The following is a 21,585-nucleotide window of genomic DNA, read 5'->3' as shown; positions in this document are numbered from 1 at the left end:
CAGAGCTGAGAGTCAGTCTTATAAAGGGGGTAGCTAGGTAGATCAAACTGTTAAATACTATGAAGTTGCCAAGGGACTGTCAAGACTTAAGAGGACTGAACACTGAATCTTTGGAAAGTTAATATTTAAAAGACTTGTTTTAAGGTAGGGAAGGTGTGGGGCAGGTTAGGAATTTTGGAAAAAAAGCTAAACAGAAGCAGTCCTTGAGACAGAAGAACCAAAACAATATAATGTGGGCTCCAGTAGAGATGACAGTTCTAGTAAGAAGGTGGTGGTGAATATTGTCAAATTCTGCTAAAAACAGAGTTTGAGCAGAAGATCTAAAAGCTTTTGGCTTCAGGACTTTCCATAGGCTGATGATGCTGTGAGGATCAAGAGGGAGAAGAAACCAAGGTAGAAATTAGAATCAAGGGAGAGAATTAACCCAGGAGAGAAAGGTTTGTAGGTGTTGAGGGAGGCACAGAAATGGAAGGGGAGTAGATGAAGAGGAGAAGATGGAAGGGGCTCAAAAGAAGGACCTAGGGAGGGAAGAGAGGATAGGAAAGATGGAAATACTAGCCTTAGAAAGAAATTAGGAAAAGTCTTCAGAGGTTGGAAAGAAGACAAAACGAATGGGTGATAATTTGAACAAAATGAAATTTATGTAGCATTCATATCAGATGATCTCCAGCTTCCCACGGTAGCAAAAAGAGGGTGGAGGTAGGTGCAGAAATTTAAAGGAAGTATGAAAGACTGGAACAACAGCTATGTTTATTTTCTTTTTCTTGCTGGGGGGGATGTGCCCCACAACAGGTGAGATCTTAGTTCCCCAATCAGGGATCGAACCTGTACCCCATACATTGACAGTGCAGAATCTTAACCATTGGACTGCCAGAGAAGTCCAACAGCCACATGTATTTTAAGGGTGAATTGATGAGAGGTAAGAAAGGGAATTCCCAGGGTTATTGAATTTCCAGGCAAATTGAAAAAATATATGTTAGAGCATCCAATCAACCCAGTTATGTCCATTTTCTCCAGAATTGTTCAGCTGCCTAGAAAAGGAATAAGAAACAGATGGCTGGCCTAACCAGGGCTGGAGATTGGCAGGACTGTTTTGACCCAAGATAAGTGACGTAAGTCATTGGGATGCAGGTGCAGCGAGCACAGTGGAAAAACTGTCCCTGAGAAAAGCTGTCCTCAAGTAGGTGTGTTGGGACATCCTGAGAGGCCAGGAAGGCTGACTAAAGCAAAAAGAGCAAAGCAATTGGGCCTGAAAATTTGAAGGGAGAAGGGGGTCAGAGAAAGTGAGGTAATAGAAGAGATAAATAGGTAGAGGTCAGAGGAAGCTTCAAATTTGAAAGTCTCAGATGTGGAGAGGTTATGGATGGTGGTAAAAACTAAGATGAGGTGACACTAAGTTATATCTAAGGCAGAATGAGATGGAGTCACAGAGTTCAAGGTAAAGGGACTAATAGGCCAGAGAGAAAGATTATCAACATGGAATTTGAATCCCAAAGGAAAATACACTGGAGATAGGTAATGTTTTTTGTATGACTAAAACACATTAATGTGATAATAAAACACATGAGCAGCTAGAAAAATACTTGGAAGGAAGATCTGTATTTTTGAACAACAACTCAATCTTGTTCATTCAACAAATACATATTGATCTGTGTGCTTAACATGAAACTATATATAATAAGCATGATATGGTAGATTCCTCCCAAACAATGGTTTCACTAAGATTCAGCCTTCACTTTCCACTGTCGAAGAGTACAACATAGGACTCAACGACTTTGTACTAAAAATTGAAAATACAGACTGGTTACTTGGAAAAAGAAATGGTAGAAAAGCTAAACCTTGACATATTACCATATACTTAAATAAATGGTTAAATCAAGTAATAGTGATTCCCAGGAAATTACTTGTTTTCAACATAAAGCTACTCATCTTAATATTTTGCCTTAGAGTATAAACTTTCACACTCAGAGACTGTCTTCAGTCGATGAACCCAGACCTCCAGCCTGTCTTGCTCTGGATTGTCATAATACTAGCTTGGTGGTGGAATATCTGTAGCCACAAATGTGGAAACCACAGTAAAGTCGGCTCACTGGTTCTTTGTAGCCCAGATGGGGAAACATGCTCACAATTTTCTTAAGTTCTAAAAATAAATAGGTTGTTTTTTTAGAGACAAGTACTCTATTATATACACTCATCAGGAGATTGTGCGGAGTTTGGGATGCTGTAATCATCCAACTCAAAGTTGAATTGTTAGCCAGATGTTGAAAAATATATGTAAATGGGCTCAGGGAGTACATGTTATCTCTGAATCTTCCCAAAGAATGTTGACCTAGTCCTAAAGTATTTATTTATACATTCTTTTCAAATGATCTTCAAACTCAGAAACCTTATTTTGTATCACGTAGCTTGGTCCAATATAGACAAAGTGTTGAAAACTGTTGAAGCTGTGTGATGGGTATGAAGATTTACGACTCTTCTCTCTACTTTAGATATATGTTTGAAATTCTCCACACTAACAAAATTGTTTTAAAAGGAAAAAAGGACATAGGTCCTTTTATTGTGCTTGTATAGCAATGAGACCCCCCTTTCTTGCTTTTCCCCTTCCTGCTAATATACACTGTAACCTATCAGAAAGTGCTTGCCCCAGTTCCCTTTTTTCTAGAACAAATTAGAATGTACTACCCAACCCTAAGATTTGAATGGTATAACATCATTATTATTTCAAATATTCCTTCGTGCTTCATAAAACTCTTCCATACACTGTCATTTCGTTGACTTTCATGGAACTTCTGTACTCACAGGCATTCTCCCAAATAGTTGCCTTCCCAAAATACATCCCAAAAGAAAACAGGCTTTAATCATTCAGAAACCAGTCTTCATTGCACATATAATATGTGCCATTATTTTTAAATTCCATGACTAAATATCTTCGTAAGGAAAAAAAATAACATCCAACAGCAAACCTTCATTTGTTCTATAAACATGTATTAAGTACCCACTATCTGCAAGGTAAATACTTCAGTCTTGGTTTCACATCATGCTGGCAACTTCTGCATGGAATCAAGAATCGGTGAAGATTAGGGAGATGGCCCTTCCAGTGAGGGAAGAGGAGCTTTTTTAAAAACGCATATTCTCTTGCTCTACATACAGTAAAGTTTTAGGTCTGGGTGGTTCCGGGAAATATTGAGAACCCTTGGTTTAAATCACCAAGTCTGAAGGGGACCAGAGCAGCCTCCAGTCTGACTAAAACTGGTACTGCCATCCATGGAGTGTAGTTGGTAGATATAAAGCAGGTAAGATATGTACCTGAAGCTTCATCCTGTTACTGGAAAGTATAAGAAAAGAGGGTGCAAGCTTAGATAAAAATTCAGCAGGATTTGGGCAAGCAGTTAGGACTCAGAGTTGACTGGGCTTAGGTTCAAGGCTGGGCTTTTGTCCTGGTGTGATTCTCAGCAGAGACCCAGAAAGAACTGATTGTATATTCGATCCCTTTTGTGTAACAGGCACTGTACAAAGATCTTTACTTACAAAATCGCATTACATTACATTACATCCTCCTGACTGCCCTGCGAGACTGGTTAACTTGCCCAAGGTCAAATGGCCAATAAGTGGATGAGTTATAGTTGAACCTAAGTCTGTTCTGAATGCAAACCCTCTATTCTGTCTATCCATGGTATGCACAGAAACTGGCTTGCTAGGCTCACCCAGGGGTGATAGTTAGGAGGATCATTTAACTATAAAGGACTCTGCTAACATGAGGCATTAGGCATCTATTTCCTACTCACTTTATTCACTAGTGGTTAAAATAAATTCCCTATGACTCCTGACCGACAGGGTTCTCATTATCCCCAGATTACGTCCTGGGCAACATAGTGAAATTGGCAAATTTGTCTTTGTGTCCCGAGCCTCCCCAGTTTTACCTGTTTCTTCCTCAGTGCTTGAAGAGGGGACTATTGTTTTCATAGTCTTCACCTCCATTCACATCAAGTAGTACATGTCTGATGACAGATGAAAGTCTTGTGCTTTGGGGACCTACTGCTTTTGAAGAGCAGGCACTTAGAGGAATGTTGTTGATATCAGAGGAAGGAGCTAGGAAGGATTTGAAAGATATGCTGAATTCGCTGAAATCACGCTTGTAGGCAGGTGTAGCACATTTAAATTGATCCCATTGCTATCTGAAGAAAAATGATAACATTTCAGGGGATATGATGATCAAGAGTCCTGCTGTTCCAGAGATTCTCTTGAAGCACTTTTCATCCCACTGTACAGCCTATTTGTACAAAGTCTTCATTTTACAGGGAACAATACATATGTGTGTGTTTCTCACAGAGATTGTAATCAGGGGGCACAATCCATCAAAGCCTCTTTCTTTTGATAACTGAAGTTATAGACCCAGACTCTGCTTTATTAGTATTCCAAATACCAGTACTGCCCTACCCTACAATAAACAGAGTAAACAAGAGTGGCTCTCCTGGTACTCCCCCACCACCTCTTGATCATTGTTAAGGAGAGCCCAAAATTATGGAATTTTTTCCTTTACTTATCAAAATCACTTGTAAATGCAAAAATGTTCTGGCAAATATTTCTGATTAGTGACTATCAAATATGGAGAGATGGATGGATGGGTGGATGGATGGATAGATACAGAGACAGAGTATATTGAAAGGTGGTAGTTTACTGAAAGAATATAGTAATGACCTGTAAATGTGATAAGATGACATTAAGCTGGAAGATAATTTTCTGTATCCTGAATATGTAACAGAGCCTTGATTTCTGCCATGATAAAATCAAAATTGTAAAACTTGCTTCAAACAGTTTTTTTTTTTTGAGGACTGGATGTAATACACGGTAGTCCCTAACAATGTCTAGGATTTCAAAGATCTTTGGATGTTTGTAAACAATTTGTTTTTTGATGTACCTCATTCTGGGCTTCCCTGGTGGCTCAGAGGTTAGTGTCTGCCTCCAGTGTGGGAGACCTGGGTTCGATCCCTGGGTCGGGAAGATCCCTTGGAGAAGGAAATGGCAACCCACTCCAGTATTTTTGCCTGGAGAATCCCATGGACAGAGGAGCCTAGTAGGCTACAGTCCACGGGGTCGCAAAGAGTCGGACACGACTGAGCGACTTCACCTTCACCTTCACCTTCATTCTGGTATGGCACTCACAGGAAGAAGTTATTATAAGATATTTTCCTGTTGAATTATCCTCCATTTTCATTATGTGAACCATGAAACAAAACAAATTTTTTTCCACTTAATTTCTCTCAGATTTCTTCCACTGATTGATGGGAATAAATAGCTCACCTTTGCAGAGTATTTTAAGTTCATTAGATAAATATTTGGATTAAGATAATTAAATCACCCTATATTAGCCTAGTGGCTAGGTTGAGTTCACACATTTCTTGAGACTGTATCTTAACACATTCCCTCTGCCTGACCGTCCCCTCCCCCCCAGCCTTCATTATATTTGATGTGTGTGCTTCTCAGAGAAAGAAGTAGGGAGGAAACTTGAAATTACCCGAGGATCCACATTCTCCTCTGCAGCCAACTTCAGTAACTCTCACATATTTGACATAGTTTCAATTTCCTGAAGAAGAGTGACTCACCCAGAGTTACACAGCCACAGTAGCTGGAATAATTGGTCTCTAGATCTCCTAATATTTCTTTCTTCCTTCAGCAATTCCTTTTACTTATAAAGTGAGAGATTGCTTCGCTCGAGACTGCTGCATGTTAGACACTAAAGGAGAGGACGAGGGAGAGAACCTGCCTGTGATTGAAAAAGAGGCTTTTACTTCTGTGATCTCTTCATTCTCGTCTTTTTTTTTTTTTTCCAAGAGTACATGTCGGTTGCTTATACACCACACTGAACTGTAGGTTTGGGGAGCTTGACCTTACTTTTCTTCAACAGGTTAGTATATCTTAGGAAGCAAAGAGTCAGGCCTGCCTCTATTCAGAACTGATCAGGACTGAGATAGAAGGAAAGGTGGACCTCTTTTTCTCTGCTCAACTTTACGAATAGCAGAGTCGGCTAAGCTTTTCATTTGAATGTCAGAAGGAGGCAGAAAGAAAGCAGACAAACTCAGAAATCTCATGGTGAGGCTAAAAAAAAAAAAACAAACCCAGACAAATCTCCACCTTGTCAAATCTGGGAGGAGGGGGGAATTGTGTAGGAAAGTGTTTTTTGGTTTTGTTTTTTGCATGACTTTTTCCTCAATGTGTTTGTGTGTAATGGAAATTGAGGATAAAGAGCAAACATGAGGATGAGACAGTAATCTCTTCCTATTTACAACATTTTCAAGTTTCTTTTTTTTATTTTGACCCTTTTTTGGTGTTGCTTTTTCTACTCTATTCAGTTTCCTAAGACACATGCGAATCCTAAAAACATATGCAATTATTTCCAAAATGTTTTCGTATTTTCCAAAAATTTGGGGTGTCTACTATATGCAAGGCATTATGCTAGGTTTACATAAGATGAAAAGATAGCTAAGTTTTAGTCCATCTTCAGGGTCTGCAGTCTCATAGCAAAAGTAATTCATGGTCATGTTTGCTCACAGATTTGTAAAAGCAGCTACATTTTACAAGAGAAAACATTTTAATTGTCTGATGCTCACTGACAGCATTTAAATGTCATGGACACTGAGCTCAAACCAAAAGCATATTTTGAAGTAATAAACAATTAAATGAATGCTTTTATCAGAAAGAAGGATTTCAGAAGAGTTTACTCATTTGTGTATTATAAATCTGAAAAGGAAAAGAGTTACACTCATGCCATATGTGAACTATAGGCTGTAAAAAATATAATATCATCTGCAATACATCTGCTTCATTTAAATGCAGATTCTAACATTTATAGTTTCAGTAGTTGGTGTTGTGGCCTTATATATAACACGAAAAAAATAATACTTGAGGAAGTTCCTGAATTTGTAGGTGGCTGATGTAGTTAGGGGAGAAGGCAATGGCAACCCACTCTAGTACTCTTGCCTGGAAAATCCCATGGGCGGAGGAGCCTGGTAGGCTGCAGTCCATGGGGTCGCTAAGAGTCAGACACGACTGAGAGACTTCACTTTCACTTTTCACTTTCATGCATTGGAGAAGGAAATGACAACCCACTCCAGTATTCTTGCCTAGAGAATCCCAGGGATGGGGGAGCCTGGTGGGCTGCCGTCTATGGGGTCGCACAGAGTCAGACATGACAGAAGCAACTTAGCAGCAGCAGCAGCATTGGAGAAGGCAATGGCAACCCACTGCAGTGTTCTTGCTTGGAGAATCCCAGGGACAGGGGAGCCTGGTGGGCTGCCATCTAAGGGGTCGCACAGAGTCGGACACGACTGAAGCGATTTAGCAGCAGCAGCAGATGTAGTTAGGATTCTTCCAGTTCTTAGGATACTAGATTCTATTAAGACACAAATATAGCCTTTTGAAATAAGAATTCTTGGGGAAAATACCTATAATTAAGCAATTTGTGTTTACTGCTGTGTTGCTACTATTTTGGATGCTAATGATGGCCATTATTTTTGTTTCATAAAACCTGTTTATCTGTTTTTAGTGGTTGACTGGCAAGATTTATCATTTATTGCCAAATTTCTAGAAGCAAATCAAAGAAAAAAGAGCATCAACTAAAACCTATAAATAAATCTTAATCATAATTCCTTCCATGAATTGAATGATACCTGTGGTAAAAATCACAAACATTAATATTTGATCTTTTTTTTTTTTATCAGACACATATCTAAAATAGGATCAAATGAACATCAAATGATTAAAAGTTTAGTATAAGAAAGAGTCTTTTGGTTGTTGGAAACCTCATAAAGGAAGTAATGACAGACTGTTTTAACTAAGCATTTGTCCTCCACCAGTAAATCTCCATGGCAATCCAATGCGATTGCTTCACATAAAGCAAGCACATTAGTCTGGCACAGGCATTCGCTTCCTCTCTGAATTTCCTGTTTTCCTGGATGTGAGATCTCAGAGGTGCACCTTCAGGAAACAGTCAGTCACTCAGAGGTCTACTAGGAAAAGTGATTTTGAGAGGATAAGTTCCTACTGCTTAAAGTGACAGCCTTGTTCTAATGTAACACATTCCATCTACACAAACTTACTTAAGTACTATTCAATTCACTTTCACAAACCTCTTATATAGCAGGAGGCATTCAATCATTGCCAAAGTCAATATATTAAGTCTGGTTGTTGAAGGCAGCTGGTTTCCCATAAAACCATGTGTTCCTATTTCCTATTTCAGTCAGTTTATGATTCAGGGGTAGGAAATGCCAAAGGGAGTTGGCAACAATGGCATTTTCCACTTATAATAGATTTTTTAATGTACTTTGGATTTTTCTCCAATATTGTGCTCAGTGGTATTTCTACCGTGTAATCAGATTGGATGGTTCACAACAAGGTGATGACTGGCAAGAAAACCTCAAGGTAGATGGCTTCCTCTTTTCCCTCAGTCCCAGGGGCAACCGTGCTGCAGATCTGTTATCAGGACCATGGAGTCCTAAGAGGAAAGTGGGACTCTCATCAACATTAGAAGCAAATTTCCAGGAGAGCCCTGGAATTTGAAAATTCTTTGAGGCACCAGTGATAAGTCAAGATAAATCAGGCCTCCTGGGGCAGTCTGGATTCGGACATCCTATTTCTGTGCTGCTTTCTCCCCCACTCCCTCCTTGGCTGGTGGGAAAAAGAAAAACTCCTCCTTCTAAGGTAAAGAATTTAAGAATGAGAGCTGTTTGCTGTTTTTAAAATCTCTGGTCTTCAAGTTACATGATTCTCTCATTCTATTTTATCTTATTTTTGTTTTGTTATCACTGCTATGTCTTTTGGCTCCTCTTCCTCTGTGAGGTAAAGTTTGTTCTTTACAAAGAAAGAGGAAGTATGAGGCTTTATTTTTTTCTAATTTCTGTTCACTCCTTGTATAACCTTGCAAGTGTCACTTGACTTCCTGTACTGTGTAGATTTTTAATCTATAAAAGAGCATGTCAATATCTATTTCGCTTTATTTGCAAAACATTAACAATCAATCATTTTAGTTACATTATTTGACCTCAACAGAACTTTCCTCTAATAACTATGCTTTTTAATCATGTATTTAACACTAAAACTATTGTTTTTCAAATATTTAAAATTTAAATACAAAATATTTAAAGCATACTCACCTTGATTCCCTGCGTTTGTATTTCATTACACTTAAAAGAGATTTTGTAGGTGGTAGAATATTCCTTTTGAGAAATACCTTGAATTACAAGGCTTCATATTCAAAATTTGACTTGAACAAAATATATTCCCATATTCATTAATAATATGAAACTAAACTAGCTTCAGCCTTTGTAAGTTATGCTTTTAATTTTCACAAGAAAAAAGTTTTAGTCAGTTAATGACTTTATTTTACATATCATTTCTCAGTTCACTTCAGCCGTTCAGTCATGTCCGACTCTTTGCAACCCCAGACTCTGCCAGGCTTATCACTTTTCAGTGCTCTTCCACTTTTCTTCAAAGGAGGAAAGAAAAGTACTCAAGGGCTTTTTGGGTATTTGGACATTACTGTTAACAAACAGATATTACAGAGTGCCTGACCCACTTCATAAAATACACATCTGAAATTTCAAGCTCCACTCCTACAACCCAGTCTGCCTATGTCTGCTAAGTTTGGGCAGTGTAGTAAACAGGATAAACTTGTTCTATAGGAAGTGCCATCTCATACTCTTTCTTTTTTAAAATAATTTTTAAAATTTCTTTACCTTTGGCTGCACTAGCTCTTTGTTGCTCTGCAGGCTTTTCTCTTGTTGGAGTGAGTGGGGGCTACTCTTCACTGCGTTGCGCAGGCTTCTTATTGCAGTGGTTTCTTCTATTGCAGAGCACAGGCTCAAGCATGTGGGATCTTCTTGGATCAGGAATTGAACTTGAGTCCTGCGTTGGTGGGCGGATTCTTTATCACTGAGCCACCAGGGAAGCCCCATACTGTCACTTTTTGAGTTGGTCCTTCAGGAAAATCTTTGGACAGACCTAATATCATTCATATGTCTTTCTTCTTGCATTAAAGGTAGAAGTACCTGAAAATTATAAAAAAAAAAAAAAAGCAAATAAAATGCCTTCTTACCCTTTCACCAGACCGAATGTCTAACAAATGAGAATAGGATTCAGGACAGCAGAGGAACAAGTTTCTTCATATGAGGTCTTGTGTATTGGAAAGCCACGAAGTATTTGAAAGTTGTCTCAGGCTCTTACAAATTCTGAGACCTTAAGTAAATCACTTTACCTTTCTGAACATTGGTTTCCTCATTTAAAAAATAAAGGTAATATCTATTCCACACTGTTTTATTGATTAAATTTGAGTGATATGAAATGAGCAGCTATAAAAATTCTTATCTTCAAGTCAGCTATCAGATTGTGATAGGTAGTCCTGGTTCTAATACCAAAGCTAGGAGGTTGGTCCATATTTATCACAGATAATTACCAAAACAATTAAATTCGTATAACATTCCATAGTTTACAAAGCACAGTCACCTAAAAATTATATTCAGTTATGTATATCCAGATAATTAGCCTACGTATTTTTTTTTTTTTTTTGCCCATCTGGGCTATTTAAAATACTAAAAGATGATGCTGTTAAAGTGTTTCACACAATATGTCGACAAATTTGGGAAATTCAAAAGTAGCCTCATGGAACTGGAAAAAGTCAGTTTTCAATTCAATCCCAAAGAAGCATAATGCCAAAGAATGTTCAAACTACCATAAAATTGCACTCATTTCACATGCTAGCAAGGTTATGCTCAAAATCCTTCAAGCTAGACTTTAGCAGTACATGAATCAAGAACTTCTAGATGTACAAAGTGGGTTTCAAAGAGGCTGAGGAACCAGAGATCAAATTGTCAACACTCGTTGGATCATGGAGCAAGCAAGCAAGTTCCAGAAAAACATCTACTTCTACTTCCTTGTGTGGATCACAGTCAAACAGACTGCAGAAATTCTTAAGGAGATGAGAGTGCCAGACCACCCTGTCTGTCTCTTGGGAAAGCTGCGTGCGGGTCAAGGAGCAGCAGTTAGGACTGGGCTGGGAGCAACAGACTGGTTCAAAACTGGGAAAGGAGTACAACAAGGCTGTCTATTATCACCCTGTTCATTTAACTTCTATGTATGCCAAATGCCAGGCTGGGTTAATCACAAGCTGGAATCAATATGGCCAGGAGAAATATCAATAACATCAGATATTCAGATGATACCCTAATGGCAGAAAGCGAAGAGGAACTAAAGTGCCTCTTGATGAAGGTGAAAGAAGAGAGTGAAAAAGCTGTCTTAAAACTCAACATTCAAAAAATGAAAATCATGGCATCTGGTTCCATCACTTCATGGCAAATAGATGGGGTAAAAATGGAAACAGTGACAGACTTTATTTTCTTGGGCTCCAAAATCACTTTGGACAATGACTGCAGTCATGAAATTAAAAGACTCTTGCTTGTTGGAAGAAAAGCTATGACCAACCTAGAAAGCATGTTAAAAACCAGAGAGATCACTTTGCTGACAGAAGTCCAGATAGTCAAAGCTATGGTTTTTCCACTAGACATATATGGATGTGAGAGTTGGACCTTAAATAAGGCTGAGGACTGAAAAATTGGTGCTTTCAAACTGTAGTTCCAGAGAAGACCCTTGAGTGTCCCTTGGACAGTAAGAAGATAAAACCAGTCAATCCTAAAGAAAATCAACCATGAATATTCATTGGAAGGACTATTGCTGAAGCTCCAATACTTTGGCCACCTAATGCAAAGAGACAGCTCATTGGAAAAGACCCTGATGCTGGGAAAGATTGAGGGCAGGAGGAGAAGAGGGTGACAGAGGATGAGATAGTTGGATGGCATCATCAGTTCAATGGACATAAGTTTAAGCAAATTCTGGGAGATAGTGAAGACCAGGGAAGTCTGCCATGCTACAGTCCATAGGGCACAAAGATCAAACACAACTTTAGAGACTGCTGCTGCTGCTGCTAAGTCGCTGCAGTCGTGTCCAACTCTGTGAGACCCCATAGACGGCAGCCCACCAGGCTCCGCCATCCCTGGGATTTTCTAGGCAAGAGTACTGGAGTGGGGTGCCATTGCCTTCTCCGTTAGAGAGTGAACAACAACAAAAATGGGGATAAGAGGGTAGCTTGTCCAATCTTGGTACATCAAGGAAGGCTTTTAGAAACAATGATGACGCTTAAAGGAGAAAGCTTGGTAAGCAATCCAAGTATAAAAGGGAGAGTAAAGTAGCCCAAAGAGAGTGAGAAGCAAGACTTGCTAGAGTTTAGAGAAAGGCATGGTAGTTTGGCCATTAATAAGAAAATGTATCACATAAGTTTCCTGAAGGATAATTTGAAGATTTCAAACAGGGGACTGACATAGTTAAAGTTTAGAAAGGTCACTCTGGGTACAATATGAAGAATAAATTGGAGTAGAACAGGGTAACAGGCAGATAAGACTGTTGCACGAGGTATTAATAATATTGGTCAAGCTGGAATAATAGTCCTGGCGGTATGTGTGTGTGTTGGTATGCTCAGTTGTGTTCAAACTGTGTGGGTATATTGCTGTCACTCTTTTGACACCATGGACTATAGCCTGCCAGGCTCCTCTGTCCATGGAATTTTCCAAGCAAGAATACTGGAGCAGGTTGCCATTTCCTACATGAGGAGGTCTTCCCAACCCAAGGACTGAACCTGCATCTCTTACATCTCCTGCACTGGCAGGCAGGTTCTTTACCACTATGCCAGTAGCAGTGGAGATGGAGAGAAATAGAGAAATTGGAGATATACGAGAAAGGAAAACTGCCAGGACTTTGTGATGGCTGCAGGAGGTGAGAGAGAGGGAGAGGTTGAATCTAATACCCAGATTTCTAGCTCAGGCAGTTAGTTTGATGATGATATCATTTAGAGACTGGGAACATAAAAGCACATATAATGAAAATGAAGGGTTTAATTTCAGATATACTGTTTTGAGATATCTTGGAACATCATGACATATATTTTGAGCACAGTCAGGTGTGCAGAATTGTAGCAAGGAGAGAGAACTGGACTAGAAATATATTTTTAGGAGTTATCAGCATATACATGGTCACTGAGCCATGGAAGTGAATGAGCTCACCCAAGGAGAGTATAAAAAGTGAGACAGGAATAAACTGACTAGGATATAACTCTGAGGTGTATGGACACATAAGTGACAGGCAGAAGATGAAGATCCTAGAAGATAAAATAGAGAAGCCAGAGATCCAGGGTGAAAGCTAGGAATGTGCGGTTTCACAAATCTAGAGACATAAGTACAGCAGGCCGTAGGCAATAGTGTCAACTGTTCAAGCAAAAATTCATTAAAAAGGGTCCACTTGGTTGAATGAAAAGGTTGTTCATGACCTTGTTGAGAATTTCAGTGGAGTCATAGGGACAGAACCCAGAAGTTTACTGAGTAAATAAATAATCCATTGAGTGAAGTTCCTGGGAAGGTAGGAAGAGACAATCCAAAGAATAAGCTAAAGAGATGGAATACAAGGAATATGTAGAAATATGTATCTCAGATGGGGAGGGGCACCTGATCCATTGTGATATCTGAAAGGTGGATGTAGACACATGTAGTCTTATGAATGTGGGGGCAAGAGGTTCTTGAAGTTCCTCTCTGACGGGTTCTATTTTTTGCTGAGAGTAAATGAGGGAGATGGTTTGAAAACAATGGAGCAAATCTGAAGCGGCTGTTGTGGAAGAGAGCGCTAACTAGGGAAACAAGCATTGCTTGGCAAAGCTGAGACTGGACATTGTACATATGCAGTGAAAACAATTTACATAGTCTATCCAAATTTCAGGTGAGTTTTTGGTTTTTATTTTTTTTTACGTTGGCAAACCTATAGTTTTGCTTTTTTTTTTTTGGTTATCCCGGGTCTTCGATGCTCACAGGCTTTCGCTAGTTGTGGTAAGCAGAGGTTACTCTTGGAGTTCACGGCTTCTCACTGGTGTGGCTGCTCTTGCTGCAAGCACAGGCTCCAGGTACAGGGGCCTCAGTGGCTGCATCGTGTGGGCTCGGCAGTTGTGGCGCATGGGCTTTAGTTGCTCTGAAGCATGAGGAATCTTCCTGGACCAGGGAACGAACCTTTGTCCCCTGCATTGGCAGGTGGATTCTTATCCTCTTTATCACAGGGAAGTTCCAGTTCTTTGTTTTTAAAAGACTATTTCTGAGTCAGAAGGTTAAGGTCTAGACTAAATTTTCTTTACAAATATAATACTGCAGACAGTGCAGTAGAGATCATGAAACTAATACTATAATTTTCTCTCTCTCCGTTCCCTCCTTCCCCATATAATTTCTAACACACAGGTGCATGTACACATACACATTATATTATCATTTACTATTAGAACTCCTCAGAGAGAAAGTTCCAAAAGATGTCATCATCTCACTGCCTATAATCTTCCCTTTAATTTTCAGTGGAAAGTGGTAAGGAAATTATTGTGTGTGATGTAATTTGTAGGAGAGTATGAACAAACCCAGGCAAATAACTTATTAATATTATTTATATTAATAATTTATCCATTTTCAGAGAGCAAAATAACAAAATTCACCTCTTTCACATCTATTAAGAGATCCGCTCGATAGAGATGGGAGACTTTCTTCTTTATAAACTATTAGATTTTATTAAACAATAACAGTATTCAGCATAATTTTATATTTTAAAATAATCCACTTGTAGGTAATTTATTAAGCATATACTGTACTATGGACTGAGCACATCTCTCACAAAAACTCAATTAGACAAGGATTATTCCCATTTATAGGTGAGGAAATTGGATCACAGAAAATTTAAGCAACTTGCCCTCTCAGGCATTTGGCTAGTAAATGGTAGAGATGGGATGTGAACCCAAGCAGGTTGACTCCATAAGTCACACATTTAAATTATCTGCTGCACTGCCTTCTCCACAGAAGAAATTTAACAGTTTTCTAATAAAGCACTCCTGTGAAGTTTCAGAAATTCAACACTATTGGTTGACCAGGCAAGTTGTAACACACTTTATATATATAAGCAATTTAGTATAAAGGGATACTTAAGAAACAGTATCAAGATACAAAATGAGCTGTTTTCTTAGATAAAATTTTTATTAAATTACTTGGAAACATTTCAACTATAGAAAAGAGTACAGAAAATAATTACAATTTAACATCCATGTATCCTTCACCCACCTTTAAGGTTTCGCCACATTTTCTGCAAATTATTTTTGGTAGAAAAAACATCCTATGAAATGAAACCTATCACGTTCTCTTCTCCTCCTCTCTGGAACTAATCGCTATCCTGAATTTGGTATCTATAATTACCTTATATGATCTTCACAGTTTCTTAAATTTTTATTTATGATACACCGTATACATCTTTCTGTAAGTTATTTTCCTCAATATTATATTAATGAACTCTAAATTAATACTAGTAGCTTTCGTTTATTAATTTCCGTTTTTTAGCATTCTATGTATTTCAGTTTGTCCAATAATGTCACTTGTTCACCCATTCTCCTGTAAGTTAATATTTAAATTGTTGCACTAATATAAGAATGCTATGAACATTTTTGTGTTAGCTCATGATAATTACATATGCATACAATTCCATAACATGAAGTTTAACAGGAAACAAAATACGTGTGCATGAACTATACAATGAAGACAGCGATTAATTTTTATGAAAGGTACAAAAGATCACGTGTTGTTCTGAGCAAAAGGAGGCTACTTTCACTAGAAAATAGCTGGGGAAGGCGCCAACGACTGAGCAACATTCACTGCTAATTAACAGTAGGAAACCACACACTTTAACCCTTATTTTTTAACTGATACCCAATAGTTTCACGTGTGTCCATTCATTTCCTCAACTGTGGTGTGAGCACCACGAGGACAAAACCGGGCCCCAACAGGCTGAGCCAATACGAGTGTGATCGTGAAGAGTCCGCAGTGGAAGCTGCAGCAGTGGACCTCTTCGCTGTGCCAGGCCACTGGAAAGTGACAGCGCGAGGGCAATGTCGAGGTAACCAGGGCCTAACCTCACTTTTCATTCCGAACGTGAAGGAAACTGAGGAACCGGGGACGGATGGGGGTATAGACACCCGCCTCGAAGTATCTCTCCACTAGCATTCACATTACTGCCAGGCCAGTAAACCTGGAGCCAAGGCATACAGGCGACCCCTATCCAAAGCGTTGCCTCCCAGTCTGGCCTCTTTTAGTGGCACCTCTTTGCCTTACGCCAATTTCGTAAGTAAGCGCAGAGACCAACCCAGAGGCTCCTCCAGCTCCGAAACCTGACGTGAAAACGCGCGGGGCTGCACAAACGGCAGCCATCTTTGATTAGGGCAAAACCACACCCTCGCACCCCACGGGCCACTCCCTCTCAGCGTCCCCAGGCTTTTCACCCACTAACGTAAGGCGTTAACCTTAGCGGCGGTGTTGAAGAAACACGCACAGAAGCCTGACTATCCATGACCCCGGAGGTGCCAGATCTTCCAATGTTAACATGGCGGCTAAATCCGAACAGCAAAAGAGCGCTGACGCCAATGAAGTCATGCTCGAAAAACGAGCGAGTCGGCGGGGCAGCGATGAAGTAATCTCGCGAGATCGAAGCCAGCCTCCGCTCGGCCCGGAAGCCTCGTCTGAGGGGGCGGAGGGGCGGAGGAGGGAGCGGGAGTCCGGCGAGAACCAGTGGAGGAGTCCGCCCGCTGTTGCCTGCGTAAGCGGAGCAGCGACTCCGGGCGGCTACGCCGCGGAATCGGCGTAGGCGGCTTTGGAGAATCGGCGGGCTGCGCTGCGCCCGGGCTGGTCGCGGAGGGGGGAGGGGATGTCGGTCAGTGCGAGATCCGCTGCTGCTGAGGAGAGGAGCGTCAACAGCAGCACCATGGGTGAGTCTCAGCTTTGGGCCGTCGCGACTCGGGTCGGCGGCTCGGGACGCTGGGGGGCTCTGCGGCCCCCCGATCGGGTGGTGGTGGGGGAAACGCCCTGAGGCGAGGCGCGGCGCTGGGGCGAAAGCAGGTGAGGTGGGGGGCGACGGCGGGCCCGGGGCGCGGCGGTGGCGGCGGACCCGGGGGGAGGGGAGGCGGCGGCAGTGACAGTTTGAATTGAATGTGTGGAGAACCGAGGCGGCGGCATTTCCTGTGCCGCGGCGGGCGGGCCCGGAGAGTGGAGAGACGTGAGCCGCGGCCTCCGCCGCCGGACCCCGAGCAGGGTCTCCTTTGCCGGGCCTCCGGCTCCGCGGCCCTGCTTCTTCGCGTCGGCGGCCGCAACTCCCGCGGCGGAGCTCCCCTCGTGGGGGAGTGGGCCTGGCGAGGAGGGTGGGAATGTGTGTGCGCGTCCGGGTGAGGGTGCTGTGTGGGCCGGCCCCGGGAGGGCGGCGGCGGGGAGGGAGGAAGAGGGATGCACCAGGCTGAAGCTGTGGTGCAGGCGGCGGCGGCTGCTGCAGCGGCTCCAGCGACCGTGTCGCCTCCTTGCTCCCCCTCCCCGGCTCTGGGGCTTCCTTTCCCCAGGCGCGGCCCCGGAGGCCGGTGGATGGCGGGCAAAGCTTGAATAAGGAGGATGAGGAGCCTGGTTTGGGCTTAATTTTTAAGAAAAGGGGAAAAGAGAACGTTTAGTAAGGGCGCCCTCCGGAGGAGCCGAAGGGCTGGGAAGGGTCTTTGGAAAAGGGAGGGAGTTGGAGATACGGACTGGCGATGTTTAAGGAAATTAAGTTTTGAAAATATTTAAGTATTTTCATTTCTTCCCTTAAGAAGCCCTTTCATTTCCTTTTCTCCTCCACGTATTGGAAAAAGAACGAGGCCATTTCATTCACATTTTCCACTCCCGAGTTCCATTTCATACTGTGTATATAGTAGGAACTAGCAACTGAAATTTTTCTAACACGTTTCCATTTGCTGAGTTACATTTTGAGAGTGCACTGTTTCATATCTGGGTTGTGAGGTCCAGGTGTTTGTTTAGATACTGAATTAGTTTATTCTTGCGACTTTATTGTTCTAGTTCAACTGTGGTTTCTCTTGGTGTTGTTACTTTGATGAAATGGAAGGATATTTTTCTGAGTACCCTTGGTAATCGAAATCAACAGGTAATCTAGATTCTAAAGCATTTTATGTATTTTTTAAGGTGATGAGTAAAGTCAATTCCCTACCCTTTATAAAAACTTGTTTATAAGCAAGTTTAGAAGGGAAGTTTTTTGGCATTAGGTGCACAGGTAGAGATGAAGTTTATGAAATCCTGATAGACTGAAGGATACTGCCTTAGCAGTATATAAACAATTACCAGTCTAGTTAATGTTTCTTGTATCTCTTATTCCTCCAAATAGCAGGGGAAGGAGCAGGGAGGAGGGGGGAACGGGGGCAGGAAACAATCTTTCATCCCACCCAGCTGTTCAGTGGGTGGGGCTAGAGGAGATTGGGTTGAGTGGAACTATGAAATAAATGTGGAAGCTCCGTAGATGGTTGTATGGTAGCATTGTGTCCTTCTGTGCTTGGACAGCATGACGGAGCCAGGTCTTCTCAATACAGTTGTTAAAAATATCACGTGCTCTTAGGCTCACAGAATTGAAGCTCATAACTGAAAAATTTATTGTGTGTTTATGGCAAGTAGATTTTAATTTGCAGAAACTATTACAATTGTGTAAAGTAAAAGTGTCTGGTTTCTGATTTTGATTTAGAGATATTCGATACATAACTACAGAAAAGGTAATTTATGTATCAGATACATATCAGTTACCAATAGCTTGTTTCAAAACTTTGTTATATAATTGATTCTTTGGATTTGCATATTTTCCCAAAGAAATAATCTTAAATAACTACATGTCAGGACTTCTGAGCTGTTCTGAGACAAGATAGGACCCCTGAAAGACCTTAGAGCAGTTGTAGAGGGTTAAAAATGACAATTCACATGGTAAAGAATCCTCCTGAGATAGGGAAGAGGAGGGTTCGATCCCAGGGTCAGGAATATCCCCAGGAGAAGGAAATGGCAATCCACTCCAGTATTCTTGCCTGGGAAATCCCATGGAAAGAGGAGCCTGGCGGGCTACAGTCCATGGGGTTGCAAAAGAGTTGGACATGGATTAGTGACTAAACAGCAACAAAAAATGATAAGGAGGAAGAGTTAGATTTCCAAGATCTCAATAATAGGGAGTGGTCAGATGAGTAGACCACTTGGTGTGAAGATAGTGGGTTAAGTTGGTTTCAGACTTTCTATAAATTGATGGTATATGTATTCACTATAGACTATTCTTGTATTTGCCAATAGAGTGTTATTATCTAATTAAATTATCAGCTGAGAGCATGTTTCACATTTTAAGCTAGTAAACTATTAGCTTAAACTATTAGCTTCAGTTGTTGATTAGAAGTAGAAACTTAATTTAACATTTGTACATTTTACTAAATTTTGAGACAAAACTTTTATTTTTCTGTACAGAGTTTGGACTCTAAATGACAAGATCTATTGCACAATGAAACTGATGTATAAAAAATGTGTTTTTGAGGAGTAGAATTTTAAGGTAGTATGATTATAAGTTAGACTTGCCAGATGAGAGCACACTGTTAAATGTAGACCTACATTTGGTCTCTACAGCAGTGTTTTGCAGACTGTGAGTTGAGACAAGTGGATGTTGAAATCAGTTTTGTGGATTTCTACCAATACTTCACAAAGTAGTAAAGAAATAAAAAATAGCAGTACATTGTAAAAATTTGGAGTGGTAAATTTTGTTGTGTAAGTATTGTATATTGTGTTGAGACATAACTTTTTTTTTTTTAATTGAGAACTGTGATCAAAAAAGTTTGTAAAAACACTTAGGGAGATGTGCAGTATGGATTGGTGAAGTTGAAGGTCTTTAAACTTTATGATAGAGGTCTTAGTGTGAGGATGTAAGGCTAAATGAAATTGTCTTATTTCTGATTCATTTATTGTGTACTTTATGTAGCTGGTGTGGTTAGAAAGATCTGAGATCTACTTTTCCTTGAGAGGAGGTCATCTCCCACAGTTATATAGAAAGCAGGGTGGGTTGCAAAAGAAGATAGTATTATATCATTAAATGTCTCTGCTCTTGACTTTGAGGAGAAAAAAATGTTTTTGGTCTTGTCCTTTTGCATTATGGAAGATGTGGAGAGCCAGATTTTGAGCATGAGCTTGGGTAAAAGGGACCAAAAAGGCAGCTTGGTTAGCATTCAGCGTTGAAGGCCTTAGATGAGACACACAAAAGGTCCTTGTAATTCATACTTGGTGCAGTGTATCTCTACAGAGATAGGGATTACAGATAGGGATTTGAGTTCAAAGTGTTAATAATAACAAATATAGTATAAGGACTAAGAAAAAAGACTTTGGTGTCAGACAGACATGCAGTCAAATCCTGGCTTTGCCACTTACTAGATGTATAAGTCAATGATAGGTTTAGGTTACTGCTGCTCAAACAGTGTTATTTTATTTTTTTAAATTTCCAATTCACTATTAACTGACACAATTGTAAAGTACAAGTTATTGCAAGTTATTTTTACTAATGCAGATGAAATTTTAAAAGGCAAAAATACAAGCCCCAATTTTTAAAGATCCACTAGACATAAAGTTATTCTGGTATAAAAATTTTCATTTCTGTGTTCTACATTTGTACTTCTCTGGTGTAAACCATTGAACAATCAGACTGGTTCCTCTATAGACTATGCTTCGAATAGTTCTGGGTTAAACCATGGTGCAGTAACAAATAGACCTAAAAATCTTAGTGACAGTAGTTTAAAGATGGGGTCATGCCTGTCCTGAAGTTTGTGTATTTTATTTTAAGCAATGTTTTTTAATTTCAGAAGTACTTTGCAGATTGAGGAGAGTACATAAGTATCCTCTGAGGTTGGGAGTAAAGCCTAATCTTGCCTACTTTATTCTGAAGTGTATTTTAGGTATTTATGTGACATTTATTTTAGATATTCCTGTGACATTTGCATTTTATCTGTATTTGTTTGACTTGTATACAAATGAAACTCGCTCAGATGTGTCCAACTCTTTTGTGACTCCATGGACTGTTTTCCGCCAGGCTCCTCTGTCCATGGGATTCTCCATGCAGGAATACTGGAGTGGGTTGCCATTTTCCTTCTCCAGGGGATCTTCCAAACCCAGAGATTGAACCTGAGTCTCCTGCATTGCAAGCAGACTCGTTACCATCTGAGCCACCAGGGAAGACCCATATACAATATAAAGATAATCTCCCCCTCCTTCTTCCTTACCAGGGTGGGATTAAAAATTGACTTTACTGAAGATTTGTTAATTCTGTTGTTTTGTTTACCTCTGGGGCCACAACTAAGTACTTTTGATAGCTTCATTTGAGATGAGGCTCAGATCAGTGTTTCTCAGGCTGGGCAAGAGTGCAGTTTGGCGTTTTTAATTTGGAAGGAGTGGACTGTCTTGTGCATTGTACAATGTTGACCAGCATCCCTGGCCTCTACTAACTAGATACCAGTAGCAGTTCATCCTCCCCAGCGATGACAATGAAAAAAATGTCTCCAGACATTGCCAAATGTCACCTGGGAGAGCCAGTTTGAGAACCACCATACTAGGTGATGAAGAACCCTTGAAAGATTATAGCAGATGGAGAAGAAAAAAAGTCTTTGTTAAA

The 21,585-nt window shown here is 40.5% G+C and overlaps 1 protein-coding gene across 4 annotated transcripts in view; it reads left to right on the top strand.

Moving 5' to 3' along the window:
• Positions 1–16,408: 16,408 nt before the first annotated feature.
• SEPTIN7 (septin 7) overlaps positions 16,409–21,585 on the top strand; it is a 99,326-nt gene continuing 94,149 nt past the window's right edge. The window contains exon 1 of one of the 4 annotated variants that reach the window (XM_069588055.1): positions 16,409–16,867. The gene's annotated coding sequence lies outside the window, so the exon portion shown is untranslated. Of the gene's footprint in view, positions 17,003–17,086; positions 17,332–21,585 lie in introns of those variants that run through there. The other 3 variants (XM_069588056.1, XM_069588058.1, XM_069588059.1) reach the window with 3 other exon arrangements.

This window comes from Ovis canadensis, chromosome 4 (genome assembly GCF_042477335.2).
Source record: "Ovis canadensis isolate MfBH-ARS-UI-01 breed Bighorn chromosome 4, ARS-UI_OviCan_v2, whole genome shotgun sequence".
NCBI classification, from domain to species: Eukaryota; Metazoa; Chordata; class Mammalia; order Artiodactyla; family Bovidae; genus Ovis; species Ovis canadensis.
Note: the sequence above shows the minus strand (reverse complement) of the source record. Positions and strands in the feature narration are given on the sequence as shown.